The 20,307-nt window shown below is 45.0% G+C and overlaps 2 protein-coding genes across 4 annotated transcripts in view; one reads left to right on the top strand and one right to left on the bottom strand.

Moving 5' to 3' along the window:
- The window catches only part of LOC140723299 (uncharacterized), a 246,128-nt gene that overhangs the window by 195,112 nt on the left and 30,709 nt on the right, over window positions 1–20,307 (top strand). The window lies entirely within an intron of this gene.
- The window catches only part of LOC140723298 (NACHT, LRR and PYD domains-containing protein 3-like), a 55,390-nt gene that overhangs the window by 24,651 nt on the left and 10,432 nt on the right, over window positions 1–20,307 (bottom strand). The window contains exons 2-4 of one of the 2 annotated variants that reach the window (XM_073037896.1): window positions 14,842–15,135; window positions 13,671–13,728; window positions 11,902–11,959 (exon numbers count right to left, since the gene is read on the bottom strand). The gene's annotated coding sequence lies outside the window, so the exon portion shown is untranslated. The remainder of the gene's footprint in view (window positions 1–11,901; window positions 11,960–13,670; window positions 13,729–14,841; window positions 15,136–20,307) is intronic. The other variant, XM_073037897.1, reaches the window with a different exon arrangement.

The raw sequence follows: 20,307 nt of genomic DNA, 5'->3' as shown, positions 1-20,307 counted from the left end.
TGCCACTCCTTGTCAGAGAATGATGGAAAAAAGAAACACAATAAATTCTGATATGTCTATCCATGGCCTCCTCTACTGTCAAGATGAAGCCACACTCAGGTTAGAGGAACAACATCTTATATACCGGTTGGGTAGCCTCCAACCTGATGGCATGAACATTGACTTATCTAACTTCCGTTAATGCCTCTCCTCCCCTTCATACCCCATCCCTGACATATTTAGTTGTTTGTTTTTTTTCTTTCTCTCTTTCTGCCCATCACACTGCCTGTTCTCCATCTCCCTCTGGTGCTCCCCCTCCCACTTTTTTATCCCGAGGCCTCCCATCCCATGATCCTTTCCCTTCTCCAGCTCTGTATCACTTTTGCCAATCACCTTTCCAGCTCTTATCTTCATCCCACCCCCTCCAGTCTTCTCCCATCATTTTGCATTTCCCCCTCCCCCCACTATTTTCAAATCTCTTAGTATCTTTCCTTTCAGTTAGTCCTGACGAAGGATCTCGGCCCGAAACATCGACAATGTTTCTCCTTATAGATGCTGCCTGACCTGCTGTGTTCCACCAGCATTTTGTGTGCATTGTTTGAATTTCCAGCATCTGCAGGTTTCCTCATGTGAACACATTAAATTCACTGGGTTTCTTATTTGTCAGAGTGTGGTGCTCGTATGCTGAATTAGTAATAGGACATTCATCCCCTCAGTCCTGTTCCGCCATTCTCTATGATCACAGCTGGACAGTGATCTCAGTGACTCAACCCTGCGACCGTCTGTAACACTTCACTCCCTTGTCTGTCCAGAATCTGTGTTCGGTGGAATTAAACACATCGAAAGAAAGCTCTGCTTTTCTTACCCTTTGAAGAAGAGAATTCCAATGTCACATTAGTTACGCCTCAGAAAAAAAAACCTAATCAATCTTCATCTGTTTCAGCTCCCCCTACAGTAGCAAACATGTTCTCCATATGCCTATTCAGAATCCGTGTGATGTTCAATGTCCCCAACAAGGGCTCAATTTCTAAACACCAGCGGATAACAAATCTCTTCTCCATCAGCTAAATAACAACGAATACATTCAACTCCCCGTCTTTATCTAATAACAGCGAATGTAGTCAAATGCCTCCGTCCATCCAGTACCGGAAGATAAAATTGTGTTACCTCTAATTCTACTAAGACAGCGAAAACAACCTGCTGTTGATAAACGTGGCGGTGCGGTAGCGCAGTGGTCAGCATTGAAGTGGACGGGAAACGGCCCCCGGACATGCACTCAGTGGCCACATTATTTGGCATAGGGTGTTCAAAGTGAAGTGTCCTCTCAGTCTAGAATCTGCTATTTTTATCTGCGGCCAGAGAGAATTACCACAATATTTATTAATATAAATATCACTGCCAGAAGTATCTCGTCTTTCCGAAAAAAAATGCACACACAGAATAATAAAGCTCACAGATCCATAAAGCCGCGCGATTTCAATGATAATATTGATATGGTAGCAATACTGGAAATACTGCCGTTACAAGTGGGCTTATTAAAATACCATAACACTGCCGAATACAGTCCCTGTTCTTACCTGGTGCTGGACTCTCGACTCCGGTTTCAGTGAATCCGAGCATCTGAATTGTATGTCCCTAACAGTAAGTGAACACACCCTGAGCAATGTTCAGTTGATAACACGCTCATAAATTAACTTCACCCTACTCAGCATGTAACGCCACATCTTGTTCCACAACGTGTGTGTTAAACCACACAAAGTCTCATTTTCTTTATACGAGTTTCTCTTACAAGTGCTCTGAGCCGGAATGAATACTTCAGTGCGAATGCAATGATGAACTTTCTCTAGAAAGTTTGATCCGCACCAGAGAGGAATAACAACCCGCATCCTGGTTCGGTTCGGCTGGTGTTATTGCTTTAATTTATTGTTCATCTTGGGACCAGTTAATTTTCGGATTATAAACCCCAGCGACAGCTCAGGGCAAAGATCGCTGTGGGTTTATTGCACAGAGACAGCAGAATGAAGGGCGCTGTCAACTCTGATGAAATATTATGAATTTGGTGTATTTTTTTCTTTTGATCTCAGTTAAATCCTGGTCCAGATTCAACTGTGCCCCAGTTGTCTTGAGCTGGCCTAAAGGTCAGCCTATTTGTAAAGAGCCATTTTTAACACTTGCTCTTCGTTGGATTGTACAGTAATGGGCGAATTGGGGAGCATCTGTGCGGAGGTAACCGTCTCCCAGAGGTAACAACTGGTGAAAGTCGACAGAAAGATAAGAAAGCCCTTCCCCTTCAGTTTATTATTCACTTACTGGAAACAAGTTAGTGTGTCACAGCAGCAACCGTATGAAATTATGATCATTTCCCGTTGGCAAATTTGCCTAGCATCGCACTTATTTTACAAATACCTGAACCATTCCTGGTTAGAAAACGATGGGGGAAAAAATACTAAACATAAAACTCACTGGGTTTCTTATTTCTCAGAGTGTGCTGCTCGCATGTTGAATTAGTAACAGGACATGCACTCACTCAGTGCTATTCCTGCGTTCTCCATTATCACAGCTGGACTGTGATCTCAGTTGGACATCTCTGCGACCACCTGCAGCACGTCACTCACCTGTCCAGAAACTGTGTAAAAAAATCTGCTTCTCTTTTCCTTTGAAAAGAGTTTCACCTCATAAAAATAACCTAATGTATTTCACATGTTTCCGCTTCCCTTGGAACAGCAAATGATAGTATTGATATGGCAGCAATACTAGAAAACTGCCCTGACAGGTGGGCTTATTAAAACACCATAACACAGCCCAGTACAGTCCCTGTTCTTACCTGGTGCTGGACTCCTGAGTCTGGTTTCAGTGAATTCGAGTGTCTGAACTTTATGGGCCCTAACAGTAAGTGAACACACCCTGAGCAATGTTCAGTTGATAACACGCTCATAAACCTGAACATCAGCGCCTTCAGAAGGTAACGCCACACCCTGTTCCACAAACCTTGTGTTAAACCACACAAAGTCTTATTTTGCATGAACGTCTTCCTAACATGTGGATCGATGCAGAATTACTACATCAGTATACAGTGGGAATGGTTACCTTTCTCTCTAAAATGTGATCTGCTCCAGAGTGGAATCACATCCCGCATCCCGGTTCAGTTAGGCTAGTACAGTCTGATACACTCTTCACCCTGGGGCCGGTTTATTGTCAGACTATAAACCACAGCACCATCTACAGCTTTATTGCATTTAGATGGCAGAAGAAAGGACAGTGTTGACTCTGGTCAAATTATGCATTTGGGATAATCTTTTGCATTGAACACTGCACACTTCCTTTCTCCAGATCTAACTGTGCACCAGCTGCCCGGAGATGCCGTGATCTCAGGTTCAGCCTTTTCATGAAGCCATTTTCAACCGTTGTCCGCAGGTGGATCATTGGGGCAATTGACTATTTGGGGAGCAACTGTACCGAGATTACCATCTCCCAGGACTACCCTTCCCTTCAGTTGATTGCTCACTTACTGGAACAACTTTCCATGTCAGAGGAGCAATCATGAAATTACATTGAATTTGCCTGACATTGCCTTTATTTTACAGACACATCAACTGTTTCTCATCAGTCAGTGATGGGAAATTTCTGAACTCTAAATTCACTGCGTCTCCTATTTGTCTGAGATTGATACTGCCATATTGTATTAGCACTAGGATATTCGGACTCTCAATCCTGTTCCGCCGTTCTATAAGTTCATCTCAGCAGCCCAATCCTGCGTCCGCCTGCAGAAACCTTTCCTGTCAAGAATCTGTGCCCTGCGGAATTCATCACATTGAAAAATAAAAACTCTTTCATCCCCCCGACAGGAGCAAATATATTTTACGCAGTTTTTTCCTCAGAGAGTTGTGAGTGTGTAGAATGGGCTGCCGGCAACATTGGTGGAGGCGGATAAAATAGGGTCTTTTAAGAGTCTTTTAGATAGGTACATGGAGCTTGGAAAAATAGAGGGCTATGGGTAACCCCAGTAATTTCTAAGGTAGGGACATGTTCGGCACAGCTTTGTGCACCGATGGGCCTGTATTGTGCTGTAGGTTTTCTATGTTTCTATATGCTCCAGATTCCTGTCAAGATCCCGCTTGAGGCTGTGTGTTCCAAGCAAGTGCACAATTCATTTATCCATATAATATCAAACACAATCAAGTCCCCATCTTTGCCTAATACCAATGAATACAGTTATATTCTCCATTCATCCACTAACAGTGCATTAGATAGATTCAACTCTAATTCTTCTAATTCAGCAAACAGAAACAAAAGCTCACAGGTATTTCCTGAAAGGGAATTCACACCAACCAACTATCAATGTACTAAATCTTCTTTGATTGACATTCGTTCTGAAAAAAAAAACACGTCACAGCTTGCGGTGACCCTCCTCAGGTCTGAGAAACAGTCAATGAAATGAACCCATTAACTCCTTACATCGGCAAAATGGATTGACCTTACCTCCAAATTCTTTACACTGCATTCAGAAATGTACAGAAAGTGTGATGTGGCCAGTAGAACTGCTCAGAAAGTTGCTTCAGATAGCTGAGGAAAATAATCAGGATAATTTCAGACACGAGAAATTCTGCAGATGCTGGTAATCCAAGCAACACACCCACATAAAATGCTGGAGGAATTCAACAGGTCAGGCAGCATCTATGGAAAAGCGTACAGACAATGGTGCAGGCCGAGAGTTAGTCCTGCTGAAGAGTCTCAGACTGAAACTTTGACTGTACACTTTTCCATAGATGTTGCCTGGCCTGCTGAGTTCTTCTGGCATTCTGTGTGTGTGATCGGAATAGATTACTGCGAGAAGCTGTGGTTTTTTTAGTGTTCGAGTAACTATCACAAAACATGCGACTTGGCGCAGATCCTTTTTCAGAAGATTTAAACCATCCGAAGGTGAAAGTAATAGAAAGAAACTGTAGTCATGAGAAACGCTCTGCAGGTAAGCAACAGCTGTGGGGAGAGGAGCAAAGTTAACGATTCGCATCACAACCTTTCATCAGAATAGCTTCAAACATTTTCTGGTTCAGTGCAGATCCCCAGCATCTTGAGTTGCTGTTTGATTTCCTCTGACTGACAGCCGTCAGTGAGGGTGGATTTCTAAACCTGATTTAAACACTGAACCCCCGGGTCAATTACTACTGGTGTGAAAACGGCGCAGTCTATTTAATCAAAACCTCTTCCTGTGAGGAATGGAAAAGGAACTTGTTCTCTCCTCAGATTATCAGACATTGTTGCCAAAGGAACTCCAGAACCAAACAATGGAGCCCAGAGGAAAAATATTTGCTCAGCACCTCATAAAACCAGGTAGCTTGATCCGCAGTCCATTCTAACTGGGTGAAAAACTGTGATATCCCATCACCCAAGCTCACAGGGACTTGCCACTTAACCACCCGGTATGGTGAACTACATATACCTGTCTGGACAAGCTCCCCCTGCTGACTGCTCCTGTGGCTCCTCCCACTGACCGTGGCTCCTCCCACGGAACCCGGTATAAAGGCAATTGGGGACTCTGCCCTGGTCTCAGTCTCCAGGATGCAGTGTGGTGGTCAATTGCTGCTTGTTCTTTCTTCCAGCCAATAAAAGCGGATATCTCGCCTCACGTCTCCAAGAGTTATTGATGGTGCATCAAATTTATTGGCTGGAAGAAAGTAGACAGTGTCTCAACCCGGGAATGTGTGATGGGACAGTGTGGAGGGAGATTCAATCTGTGTCTGACCCTGGGAGTGTGGGATGGGAGAAGTGGAGGGAACTTCTCTCTGAGTCTTACCACGCGTGTGTGTAATGGGACGATGTGGAGGTAGCTTCATACTGTTTCTGACCCCGGGAGTGTGTGATGGGCCGGTGAGGCGGGAGATTAACTATGTGCCTGTGGTGAACTACATATACCTGTCTGGACAAGCCCCCCCTGCTGACTGCTCCTGTGGCTCCTCCCACGGACCCCGGTATGAAGGCGATTGAAGCCTGAGTCCCGGCCTGTCTCCAGGATGTAGTGTGGTGGTCAATTGCTGCTTGTTCTTTCTTCCAGCCAATAAAAGCCTATACCTCTCTGAGAGTTATTGATGGTGCATCACCCGGCAAGTCTCAGACTGGTGGCTGTTGTTAGTAAATTCCCAACAATCAATATCCATCCACCGGAAAGTTCTGTTTCACAGCAGGACGACGAAAATCCCGTCACAACCTCCAAAGTCCAAACACTGCCAGTTCCATATTCCCAGAGTCCCCATCCCTGGATTTTAATCCAAGCACCAAAACACTCAATTCTCTTTGCTGCCGGTAATATGTTCCGGCGTCTCGGTCATACCCAGTTCAAAAACTAACACTCCCACACCAACCCACAGAACACTGAGAACATGATGATCCTCTGAATGGGCCGGAGATCGCGCTGGAAAACCTGGCAGTCACCAGAGGGCAAGAATACGTCTCACATTGTCTCCTGAAGCTAAACTGAACTCATGTTATCATTATCTTATTGAACGAGACCTTCCCCAGCATAATTAATGATCACATTTCCTGCAGGGTAACAGGAATAAAATGTTTTTAAAAAAATTATGATACTGAATATGTGCTGGTAACAGTATATGAGATAGGATCAGTGGAAAGAGAAATAGTGGAAGACCTGGTATTGGAAACGTGACAGAGCAAGATGCTGCCCAATTACTGAATGTTCTGACCATGAAATATATGAGCATAAATAGATCGTTTGGCCCATCGAGTCTGGTCTTCCATTTCATAGTTGTTCCATTGTCCCTCTGAGCCACAATCTCCTGCTCTCATCCCATATCACTTTCATCTTCCCACAGTAAAAACTGATCCAAGATACTTTTTCACTTCATCCTCTGTTTTCTTGTCCCACATTATTATTTTCTCAAATTGCGGGGTAAATTCTATCATATTATGATCACTGGCCCTGGATGTTTTTTTGTTTATCTGAATCTCTCTAATAACTTCCAGTTCACTGCACAACACCCAATACAGAATAGATGATCCCCAAACGGGATCAACCACAAGCTGCTCTCAAATTCTGCCTCTTGGGATCCAGCACCAACCCGATTTTACCATGTTAAAATATCCCACGACTATCGTAACACTGCCCTTTTGAGATACATTTTCTATCTCCCGTTGTAATTTTTAGACCATGTCATTACTACAGAGTGGGGGTCTGTATATAATCCCCATCAGGGTCTTTGTAACACTTGAAGTTTCCTAGATCTACCCACAATGATTCAAGACCTTCCTACCCCATGTCAGTTCTTTCTAATGATTTGATTTCATTTTTCACCAACAGTCACGTCATCCTTTCTGCTGACCTGTCTGTCCTTTCGATACAGTGTGTATCCTTGGTTGTTAAACTCCCAGATAAAATATTCTTTCAGCCACGATTCAGTGACACCCACAATGTCATACATGCCAATCTGTAACTTTGCTGCGTTCGTCTATTATTCCATACACTGCACGCATTCAACTGTAACACTGTCAGTCTTGTACTCTCCCATTTCCATTTTGTTTGCTTTTATGTTGAAGCATCCCATTGACTGCAATTTTGCCCTATCATCAGCCTCCCCGTTCTAGCAGTTTCACTGCACACTGCCATGTTTGTGAACCAACTACCCCATTACCACAAACATTACAGCACAGTACAGGTCCTTCAGCCCTCCATGTTGTGCCGACCCATATAATCCTTTAAAAAAGTACTAAACCCACACTACCCCATAACCCTCCATTTTTCTTTCATCTATGTGCCTGTCCAAAAGGCTTTTAAATACCCCTAATGTTTTAGCCTCCACCACCATCCCTGGCAAGTCATTCCAGGCACTCACAACTCGCTGTGTAAAAAACATACCCCTGATGTCTCCCCTAAACTTCCCTCCCTTAATTTTGAACATATGCCCTTTGGAGTTTGCAAATGATGCCCTGAGAAACAGGTACTGACTATCCACCCTATCTATGCCTCTCATAATCTTGTAGAGCTCCATCAAGTCCCCTCTCATTCTTCTATGCTCCAAAGAGAAAAGTCCCAGCTCTGCTAACCTTGCTTCATATGACTTGTTTTCCAAACCAGGCAACATCCTGGTAAATCTCCTCCGCACCCTCTCCATAGCTTCCACATCCTTCCTATAATGAGGTGACCAGAATTGAACACAATACTCTAAGTGCGATCTCACCAGACATTTGTAGAGTTGCAACATGACCTCTCTAATCTTGAACACAATCCCCCTGTTAATGAAACCTAGCATCCCATAGGCCTTCTTATACCCTATCAATCTGTGCAGCGACCTTGAGGGATATATTGATTCGAACCACAAGGTGCCTTTGTTCATCCACACTCTTATGTAACTGATCATTAATACTGTACTCAGTCTTCTGGTTTGTCCTTCCCAAATGCATCACCACACACGTCCGGATTGAACTCCATCTGCCATTTTTCTACCCAACTCTGCAGCCTGTCTATATCCTCTTGTAACCTTCGACAACCTACAGCTCCATCCATTCTCAACATTATAACCCCAGGTCCCATCCTCCTGCAAAATTAGCCCTCCTGAATCGTTCTGGAAAACCTGCCCGGAAGGATCTTGGTTCCCCTCCTTTCTCCTCCCCCCTCTCTCCCCATCTCTCCCCCACTCACCCAACCCTCCCCCTCTCTCCTGCCCGCCCTCACTCCACACTCTCCGCGCTCTCTCCCCCTACCAATATTCAGCAGAAGCAGATTATTACAATCCTGTAATCTCTGCATTTTAAGTATCACTGCCAGATGCATGTCTGTTTTCCTTAAAAACACACACACAGAAAAAAAAGCATTCATGTCCGTAATGCCACACAGCTTTAAAGACAATATTGAACAGGTAGAAACACTGGAAATCCTCTCCTGATGAGGAATGTATAGAAACATCACAACGTTCCCCACCCAGTACGGTCTCTGTGTGTACTTGGTGCTGAGCTTCTGTTTCTGTTCCAGCGAATCCGAGTATCTGAACTTAGTGGGTGCAAACAGTAAGTGAACACACCGTGAGCGAGATTCAGTTGATAACACACACATAAACCCGGGCTTCTCATCAGTCAGCATGTAATTCCACACCCTGCTCCACAGCACATTATATGACACAAAAGCTGATTCAAGCAAATGATTCTACTGGGCTGTTCGGTCCAGGCTTCCTATTGTGCCTCAGTGCCCGGTGACACAGATTACATCCAGTATCTGTCCACAATTCGATCCGCTCCAGGGAGCAACCGCGACCCACATCCCTGCTCCGATCAGTCAGTGTCACAACACTAATTCATTGCAACACGCTCAGAATGCTGGAGGAACTCAGCGGGCCAGGGCCAGGAGGCATCTACAGAAAACAGTCGACATTTTGGGCCGAGACCTTTTGGCAGCACCGCCACCACTTTCTGGCACTCCGTCCGCCAGAAAAAAAACGGTATCTCCCAGTGGCCGGCCATTTTAATTCCACTTCCCATGCACATCCTGACATGTCAATATACGGCCTCCTCACCTGCCGTGATGAGGAAGCACTCAGACTGGAGAAGAAACACCTTATATTCTGTCTGGGTAGCCTCCAACCTGATAGCATGAATATCGATTTCTCAAACTTCAGGTAATAACGCACCCCCCTCCCCTCACCATTCCCCATCCCCATTTCCCTCTCTGGCCTTATCTCCTTACCTGTCCATCGCCTCCGTTGGGTGTTTTTCCCCACTTTTCCTTTTCCATGACCTTCTGTCCTCTCCGAACAGATTCACACTTCTCCAGCCCTGCATCTCTCACCAATCAATTTCCCAGCACTTTACTTCATCCCTCCTCCTTCCAGTTTCACCTATCATTTTCCGCCTCTTCCTCCACTCCCCTCCCCCTCCTTCTAGCTCTGACCTATCATCTCTTTTTTGTCCGGTCTTGCTGAAACATCGTCTGTACTCTTTTCTATACAGTTTGACCTACTGAGTTCCTCCAGCATTTTGTTTTTGTTGCCTGGATTTCCAGCTTCTGCATATTTTCTCTTGGCATTAATTTATTGTATATTTGGGGATCAATTTATTTTCAGACTATAAACCGTAGCGGTAGGCGAGGGCAAAGATCCCCGTGAGCTTATAGGAAAAGCACAGCAGCAGGACGGGCGCTGTCTACTCTGGTGAAAAGTTATGATTTTGGAATAATATTTTCTTTTGAACACCGGACATTCCCTTTCGCCAGATTGTGCCCCAAATGTCTGGAGCTCTACTGATCTCAGAGTCAGCCCTTTGATAAAGCAAACTTCAATATTTGTCCACAATGGGGCCATTACAATAATGGGCAAGGCAGCAACTGTGTCGAGATTACAAACTGGAGAAAACCACACCCTAACAAGTACAGCAAGATAAGAATATATTTCACCTTGAAATTAATGTTCACTTATTAGGAATAAGTAACCTGATCGATCAGATAAAATTATGACTAATGGGTCTGTTTACTCTACTCCTGTTGGTGTGTTTCCTCGCTATCACTCATACTTTACAAATAGCTGAGCTGTTTCCCTTTACTGATCGATGAAAATCCCTTTAGCATTAAATTTACTAGATGTGTTTTGTCAGCCAAAGGATGCTGATGGGAGATTTAATAAAATTCACATGCTGAATTTACTGTGACCGATCTAGTCTGTGATCTCAGCACCTTAATTCTGCCTCTCACCTGTAACATCTCACTCACTTGTCCTTCAAAGACCATTACAGTGCGCAGATTACAGAATTAATTGTAATAATCTGCTTCTCCTGAATATTGCGGAGGCCATTCCAATGAGACACTAGACCCAGAGAGAGAGAGAGAGATGGGGAGAGAGGCAGAGAGAGACACAGAGAGAGAACATCTCAATTGCCTTCAACTGGCGGTGCCTGCTTTCAGTACAATCTGATATATTTTGTTTTAATTTCCCCCTCCCTTTTCTCTCTCTCTCTCTCTCTCTCTCGCTCTCTCTGACCATCACTCTGCCTGTTCTCCATCTCCCTCTGGTGCTCCCCTTTCTTTCTCCCTTGGCCTCCCGTCCCATGATCCTTTCCCTTCTCTAGCTCTGTATCCCTTCTGCCAATCACTTTTCTGGCTCTCAGCTTCACCCCACCCCCTCCGGTCTCCTATCATTTCGCATTTTCCCCTCCCCCTCCTACTTTCAAATCTCTTACTATCTTTCCTTTCAGTTAGTCCTGACGAAGGGTCTCGGCCCGAAATGTCGACAGTGCTTCTCACTATAGATGCTACCTGGCCTGCTGCGTTCCACCAGCATTTTGTGTGTGTCTCTCTGTCAAACCTTCTTTTGATCTCCCACCTACCCACACACTTCTGATAGAAGGGAAACAACACTGCAGGAGGTGACCCACAACAGGTCTCACCAACCAACTATATAATGGAACCATCACATCTTTACACCCCTCCCAGTCCCCACCCCCCCCATAAACTGCAGTATTAGGAGTTCTCATAATTTTGCCCTCTCCCAGCAGCTACCTACCGAAATGTCGTAAAGGGCAGACAGATAGTGTCGATCCCGCCTGCGATGGAATAAGCAAAGCGAATTCTCAGTTCCCTCGGTCAGGGATCAGTAAATCCCCGAGTGTGGACAGATCGGCTTCCTGCCGTTGCGAGCAGTAGCCCGGGGACAGTTCCGAGATGCGGGAAGCTCGCACCTCCCGAGCCTTTGCTGATGATTCGGAGCTGGGTTGAAATTGCGGCGTTTCCGATAACACCTCCAACTACACCGGTTTCCCACGGGATGTGCACAGGAAGTCGATGCATTCAATTAGTTGAAGGGAATTATTAATTCTTTCAAAAGTGATTCGTTACAGTTCAATTGTTGAACAACCCAATAAGTTCTCAGTTTCATTTAAGTGGCTAACTGCCTTTATGATGTTTATATATCAATATACACAGCTCCTTACCTTGTATTGCAGCTTCAGGTTCTGTTACCACCCTGTCCCAGTAGCTGCGTTACGGGTTCTGTAAGTAATGAACACACCCTGGTTAATATTCAGTCAGCTCCTGGTGATAATCATTAACTAAACCCACAGCGTTACCAGCGGGTCTCTCCGTGTCCTGTTCCTTAGCACAGGGTACGTTCTGTCTCCAAACAAACATCACCATGGAGATGAAATGTGATCTCAGTGATTTTGAGAGTGGAATGTTGTCGGTGCCGGAGGGTGCAGTTTGAATATCGCAGGAACTGCTGAACTCCTGGGATTGTCCCATTCAACAGTCTCAGTTTTGCGGAGAATGGCACGGAAGAAGATCAGCGAGCGGCAGTTCTGAGAGCGAAAACGCCTTGTTAATGAGAGAGATTGAATGGGAAAAGCGAAATTGGTTCAATCTGCCAGGAAGGCAACAGTAACTGAAATAACCACGCTGCAAATGCATTGTGCATAGAGGCGTCATTGGACATGTAACATGTCGAACATTGAAATGGATGGGCTACAGATGTAGAAAACCATGGACATACAATCAGTGGCCGCAGTATTAGGTACACAGTACAGTGCCCATTGATATGTGTTTTTGTCAGCCAGAAGTTGCTGACGGGAGATTTAATTACATTGGCATCCCGCATTCACTGTGACCAACGCAGATCTGACTGTGATCTCGGCTCATCAATCCTGCATCTCACCTGTAACATCTCACTCATTTGTGTATCAAGGGCCACCACACTGCAGGATTACAATATTAACTGAAAGACTCTCCTTCTCCTGAATATTGAGGACAGTCATTCCCATGACACACTAGACCCAGAGAGAGAGAGAGAGAAAACATCTCAACTGTCTTCAACTGGCGGTGCCTGGTTTCAGATCCTCACACAACAGGAACTATTTTGTCCACATTCCTGTCAAACTCCGCGGCAATACTTTATGTCTCATCGAATTTCCCACTCATTTTACCAAATTTCCACAGAAACAATCATGTACATTGTTATTTTAAAAAAAACTGTGATGTATACAAGCAGGTCTCCCCTGTTTTATGTAACACAAGGCAAGATGACAACAGATTCCTCATAGAAAAACTCACGGGGGCAGATATCTGTCTGGTAAACCTTCCTTTCATTTCCCACCTACCCACTCACATCTGACAGAAGGGAAACAACACTGCAGATGGTGATCCTCAACAGGTCTCACCAACTGACTATATAATGGAGCCATCAACTCCTTACACCACCTTCCCCCACGACCACCCCCCACCCCGGCTGTAATCTCCAATGTGGATGGTTCCATACTTTTTACCACGAATCGCAATGCCGTCCAGGATGGACAGATAGTGTCGATCCCGCCAGTGAAGGAATAAGCAAAGCAAATCCTCAGTTCCCTCGGTCGGGGATCAGTAAAGCCCCGAGTGTGGGCGGATCGGCCTCCTGCTGTTGCAAGCAGTAGCCCGGGGACAGTTCCGAGATGCGGGAAGCTCGTACCTCCCGAGCCTTTGCTGATGATTCGCAGCTCGGTTGAAAGAGCGGCGATTCCAATAACACTATCAGCTGCCCCGGTTCCCCGCGGGACATGCACAGGAAGTCGATGCATTCAATTAGATGAAGGGAATTGTTAATTCACTTAAAAGCGATTCGCTACAGTTCTAATGTCGATCAACACAATACTTTATCAATCTCATTTGATTGTTCATTTAAGTGTCTGACTGCCTTTGTGATGTTTATATTTCAGTATATAGAGCTTCTTACCGTGTACAGCGGCTCCAGGTTCTGATACCACCCTGTCCCAGTAGCTGTGTTACGGGTTCTGTAAGTAATGAACACACCCTGGTTAATGTTCAGTCAGCTCTTGGTGGTAATCATTAACTGAACCCATAGCGTTACCAGCAGGTCTCTCCCTCTGTCCTGTTCCTTAGTACAGGGTACGTTCTGTCTCCAACAAACATCACCATGGAGATGAAATGTCCCAGTGATTTTGAGAGTGGAATGTTTGTTGGTGCCAGACGGTGCAGTTCTACAGACAATAGGTTCAGGAGTAGGCCATTCGACCCTTCGAGCCAGCACCACCATTCACTGTGATCGTGGCTGATCATCCGCAATCAGTACCTTGTTCCTGCCTTCTCCCCATATCCCTTGACTCCGCTGTCTTTAAAAGCTCTATCTAACTCTTTCTTGAAAGCATCCAGAGAATTGGCCTCCACTGTTTTCTGAGGCAGAGCAGTCCATAGATCCACAACTCTCTGGGTGAAAAAGTTTTTCCTCAACTCTGTTCTAAGTGGCCTACCCCTTATTCATAAACTGTGGCCTCTGGTTCTGGACTCCCCCAACATCGGGAACATGTTTCCTGCCTCTAGTGTGTCCAATCCCTTAATAATCTTATATGTTTCGATCAGATCCCCTCTCATCCTTCTACATTCCAGTGTTCCAGTGAAAACACTTTCATTCAAGCGTGAAGAAAGTTTAACTCTTTGTGGTACAGAGAAGAGCGATAGAACCAATGACGCGATGTAAAATCCATTAGCTGGGGTCTCGAAGGTCGACTGTTCTTTTCTCCATAGACGCTGCCTGGCCTGCAGAGTTCCTCCAGCATTTTGTGTGTGTTACACAAATTTCCAGCATTTACTGAATTTCTCTTGTTTGAGAGAGATCGGTGACGGGTCACTGCCCCGTGGGATATTTCACATCTCACTACCGGGGTAAAAGATGCTTTCTGCTCGCACTCAGTAGAAACCACCCAGGAGAGTATTTCTGGTTGACGGCAAAGACGTCATTTCTCTTAATCCATTTGGACAGTAACTTGACTCGTTAACATGAACATGTCAGGACTCCCTTCTCCAACTAAATTCACTCCCGATCCTGACCAAAGCTGAGTCTCGCTGTTAACATTGAATCGTTGTACAGAATCATAGACAACACTTACCTCTGATGATGTAACTGAACGACGTTCAATGTGGTCCCAGGAAATCACAGTCTGACTTCCTGGGTAATCGACAATGGTCCTGCACCGGTGTGCTCACCCTGTACGGAGAGTTGAGTCTGAGCTGCTGCTCCCGAGGCCGCTCGGCTGTGATGTGTCCGTCGCTCATCACAGATGGACAGGGCCGGGTGAGCCGGGGTAGAGCGGGACTGCCGCAGTCCGGGTCACACTAACTCTCACCGGCTCAGGACGGGTCTGACAGCAGGAGGAGGCGGGAGTGGGATCAATGTAGCAACCCTGAAGAGGAAAACAAACAGGTTAACAAAGTTAACCTTTCTGTCCAGATTTCCATGTGGATCTCTCATTTTTCTTTCTTTGCAACCAATTAGGCTTCATAACCAGCTTATAACATGCAAAGCTCTGTACTGAATACTTTAATTTATGAAGGCCAATGTGCCAAAGATTTCTTTACTACCTTATCTAGGTGTGCTGCCACTTTCAATGAATTGTGGACCCGTATTCCCAGATGCCTTTGTCCTACCGCACCCTTCAGTGCCGAACCCTTCATTGTGTAAGTCCCACCCTGGTTGATCCTACTGAAGCGTAACAGCTCACGAGCCTGCATTAAACTCCATCTGCCATTATCAGACATTTTTACACCCAATGCAGATCCCGCTGCAAGCTCCAATAGTCTTCATCGCTGTCAAATACACTCCAAACCTTGGAGTCATCCGCAAATATGCTGATCCGGATAATCTAATTATCATCGAGATCATTGATATAGATTATAAACAACAACGGATATCAGCACCGATCCCTGTGGAATTCTACCAGTCACAGGACTCCAGTCAGAGAGGCAATCATCTGCTACCACTATCTGCCTTCCTCCTCTATGCTAATGTCTACTCCCATTTACTAACTCAATTTGAATGCCAAGAGAATGAAATTTATTGGTCAACACCCTATGCGGGACCTTGCCAAATGCCTTGCTAAAGTCCATGTAGACAATATCTAGAGCCTTGCCTTCATCAACTTTCCTGGTAACATTCCTTGTAACCTCTTCAAAAAACTCAATATATTGTCTAGAACACACAGTCATGTTGGATGTCCCTAATCAGTCCTGTTTATTTAAATACTCCTATATCCGGTCCTTCCAATGTCTTCACATGACTGATGTCAAGTGCATTGGCCTATAATTTTCTGGTTTAATTTTGGAGCCTTTTTTTAAACAGTGGATCAAAATTAGCTATCCTCCAATCTTCTGGTAGTTCTCCTGTCTTTGAGCATAATTTAAACATAACGGTTACATCTTTGCAATTTCTGCATCCGCCTACATCGTGGTTGAAGTACTGAGCTTCCCAGTCACTGGGGATTTATACACTCGAAGTTGCCCAATTTGCCCAAAACACTTTCTCATCCGTAATTTGTATAACATCCGTGGCCTCAATTCTCCTTTGTCTCACTTCTATAGATTATTTTCACAAGTGAACACAGAAGCAAAAATCCACTTAAGAACACCTCTATCTGTTTTGGCTCCATGCATACATTGGCATTCTGATAATCCAGACAATCAATTGTGTCCCCTGAAATCCCTTTGCTTTTAAAACATCTGTATGATCCCTCACCTTGTCTGTTAGGACAACCTTATGCCACCCTATAGCCTTCCTGGTTTCTTTCCTCAATGTTATCTTGCATTTTCTCAACTCCAAAAGTACCTCAATTTTTTCCTACCTGCCTACACCGGTTATGCATCTATTTTTTTTCTAAACACAAAGTACACTGCAGATGCTGTGGTCAAATCAAGATGTACAAAAAGCTGGATGAACTCAGCAGGTCGAGAAGCATCCATTGAAATGAGCGGTCAACGTTTCGGGTCGAGACCCTTCATCAGGACTAAAGAGGGAGGGGGCAGGGGCCCTATAAAGAAGGTGGGGGAGGGTGGGAAACCAATCAGAGGAAAGATGAAAGGGTGGGGGAGAGGAAGCAGGGAGGGGATAGGCAGGACAGGTGAAGAAGGGATCTAAGGGAAAAGCACTATGGGTAGTAGAAGAAGGCAGAGTCATGAGAGGTGACCGGCAGCTAGAAGAGGAGAGAGTGAAGGTGGGATGGGGGAAGGGAGAGAGAGGGAATTACTGGAAGTTGGAGATTTTGATGTTCAAGAATATTTTTCCTCTGATTGGTTTTCCACCCTCCCCCCACCTTCTTTATAGGGCCCCTGCCCCCTCCTTCTTTAGTCCTGATGAAGAGTCTCAACCCGAAACTTTGACTGCTCCTTTCAACAGATGATGCCCGACCTACTGAGTTCATCCAGCTTTTCTGTACGTTTTTTTTTATCTATACCAGGGCCTCAATACCACGGAGCAGAGCTATCGTTCTCCATACTTCCTTTGAATATGATGGTGTTGTGATCACCGGATGCAAACAGTTTCCCTACACAGACTTCTGTTACGTTTGTCCTGTCTCAGTCCCTAATGGGAGATCAAGTATCACACTTGAGTCTTTGGGACATCGATGTACTGATTAATGAAACTTTCCTGAAGACATTTGTCAACTACATGAGTACATCTACAGCATGAGAGTTCCAGTCCGTATGTGGACGGTTAAAATCAAATTATAACAAATTATGTTTTTTGCAATATTCTCTGACGTCTACTAATTTGTTCCTCTAAATCCCACAGACTCTTGGGCAGTCTATAAGACAGACCCATTAACATGTTCAAACAAATTTTATTTCTCCGATCTAGCCATAAAGGCTCACTAGATGAGTTCTCCCATCTGCCCTTACTGCACACTGCCGTGACATTTTCCCTGAGTGAAACCACCCCTACCCTTTAATCACCGACGCTCTCTTGACTCTACAACAACAGAATCCCAGAATACTGAGCTGCCAGTTCTCAATAATGGTGACAATGTCATAATGCCATGTGTTGATCCATGCCTAAGCTCATCTGCCTTTCCTTCAATACAATACATTGTGGGAATTTTCTTTGTGTTTCTATCGATTTACGGAGAGTTTACAAGGGATTTCAGCCACCCCAGAACAACAGGAGTTGTATTCTGTGAATGTTTCCGAGATGGGGTCATTTTTGCTGCAGTTGGAAGTTTCCACATCCCTTAAAAGGCTAACAATTACACTTGTGCCCAAGAAGAGCAGTGTGAGTTGCATTAATGACTATCGTCCATAGCAATAACAGTTACTGTGAGGAAATGCTTTGAGAGGTTTGCGATGGCTAGAATTAGCTCTTCTCTCAGCAAGGACCTGGGCCCACTGTAATTTACCTGCATCCACAATAGGACACAATGCAATCTCATCGGCTCCTCACGCGGCTTTGGATTACCATGACAATATGAATACTTACATCAGAATGCTGTTTCTCCACCAGAGCTCAGCGTGTAATGCAATTATTCCTACAGTTCTGATCAAAAGGCTCGAACCACTGGGCCTTTCTACCTCCCTCTGCAACCGGATCCTCAATTTCCTCAACAGAAAACCACAATCTATGCGGTTTGGATGTAACGCCTGCACATCACCATCCATACTGGTGCACCTCAAGGATATGTACTTTGCCCACTGCCCTACTCTCTCTGCACCCATGGCTGTGCAGCTTGGCACAGCTCAAATGCCAGTGACAAATTTGCTAATGACACCACTATTGTTGGCAGATTTTCAGGTGGCGAGAAGAAGGCAAACAGGAGCGAGATATATCACCTGGATGAGTGGTGTTGCAGCAACAAACGCACTCAATATCGGTAAGACCAATGGTCTAACTGCGGACTTCTGAACGGGTAAGACGAGGTCACACACACACAACAATCATCATTGATCGGTCAGCAGTGGAAAGAGTGAGCAACTTCATGTTCCTGTGTGTCAGCATCTCTGAGGATCTATCCAAGACCCAGCATATCAATGCAGTTACAAAGAATGCACGGCAGCCATTATATTTCATTAGGAGTTTGATGAGATTTGGGATGTGAACAACGACTGCGGATTTCTACAGTTGTACCGTAAAAATTGTTCTAACTGTCTGCACATCGCTTGATATGGTGGGGTGGGGGAAGTGGTGAAGCTACTGCAGAGGATCGAAATACTCTCAGCAATGTTGTCAATTCAGTCAGCTCCATCATGGGCGGTAGCCTCCATAGCATCCAGGACATCGTCATGGAGCGATGCCTCAAAACTGCGGCATCAGTCATTAGGGATCTGCTTCACCAAGAAGATGCCCTCTTCTCATTGGTATCACTAGGAAGGTGGTACAGGAGATTGAGGGCACACACTCAACTAGCCAGGAACCACTTCCTTCCCTCTGCCATCCCATTTCTGAATTGACATGGAACCCATGAACCTACTTCACTGAATTCATTTTTGCAATAATTATTTAACTTTCAGTAACAGATATTTACTGTAATGCAGTTTTTTCTCTACTATTATATATTGCATTGTACTGCTGCCACAAAGCCAACAACATTCACTACGTATGCCTGTGATATGACATATCCTCCTGATGACTCTTCGGGTATTAATTCCGATTGAGTCCATCGGGCTGAAGATCCACTTCCCATGTTCTTCTCTGTTCCCCAATAACAAACTGTGCAGCTGGACGGCCAAAGATCACATCCTCATCCCTGGGACTCAATCACAGCCGTCGTGGGGCAGTAATGCCGCTGCTCCACTTGTCAGTGATGGGAAACCATCTTTATCGTTTCACTTTCCAGAGAGCCGGACACTGGACACTGCCGATTTGGGACTGTGTTCACAGCGATATCCGAGGCTTTTTGAAACAGACTCGTTCCCACAGCCCTGAGAGGACACTTGCAGTGTGGATGGTCCTGCAGCAGCCCTGGGCTCATCAGATCCTAGACTCAGACAATGGGCAACAGCACAGCTACACAAAGTCTCTACCCCCCCACCCCCCATTTCCTTACTTTTATGGTTCGTTTCTCCCCAGAGCAGTGAAAGTATGATGTGCAAGAATGTTGTTGGACAGTTATCAGACTGGAACAACGTGACACTTACTGCTCTGGGAGAGAGAACAGTTAATTTACTGAATTAAAAATATATAATTCAGTACAATGTAGGAAGACATTTGGCAGAGTCCCACCAGGGAGATCAGTCAAGAAGGTTTGGCATTCAGAATGAGGTGGTAAATTGGTTTGGACATTGGTTTTGCGGGAGAAGCCAGTAAGTGGTGGAAGATGGTTTGACTCTCTGACTGGAGACCAGTGACTCGTCGGGTGCAGCGGGGGTCGGTGCTAGGTTCATTGTTGCTTATCATTTCGGTCAATGTTCTGGAGGATTTAATTACTGCAATAGTTGTTGTTTGTTCAACAGTAGGTTATTTGCCGTGGTCCGTACATTAACTTAGTTTACAGTAACTCTGTAGTCAGAGCTTTTCTTGTGCACAGACCAGCAAGAAATTGGCCACTCAGCCCATCGAGCCTGCTGCCCCATACTGTGAAATCATGATGTTC

This window comes from Hemitrygon akajei, unplaced genomic scaffold (assembly GCF_048418815.1).
Source record: "Hemitrygon akajei unplaced genomic scaffold, sHemAka1.3 Scf000108, whole genome shotgun sequence".
Lineage (NCBI taxonomy): Eukaryota > Metazoa > Chordata > Chondrichthyes > Myliobatiformes > Dasyatidae > Hemitrygon > Hemitrygon akajei.
Note: the sequence above shows the minus strand (reverse complement) of the source record. Positions and strands in the feature narration are given on the sequence as shown.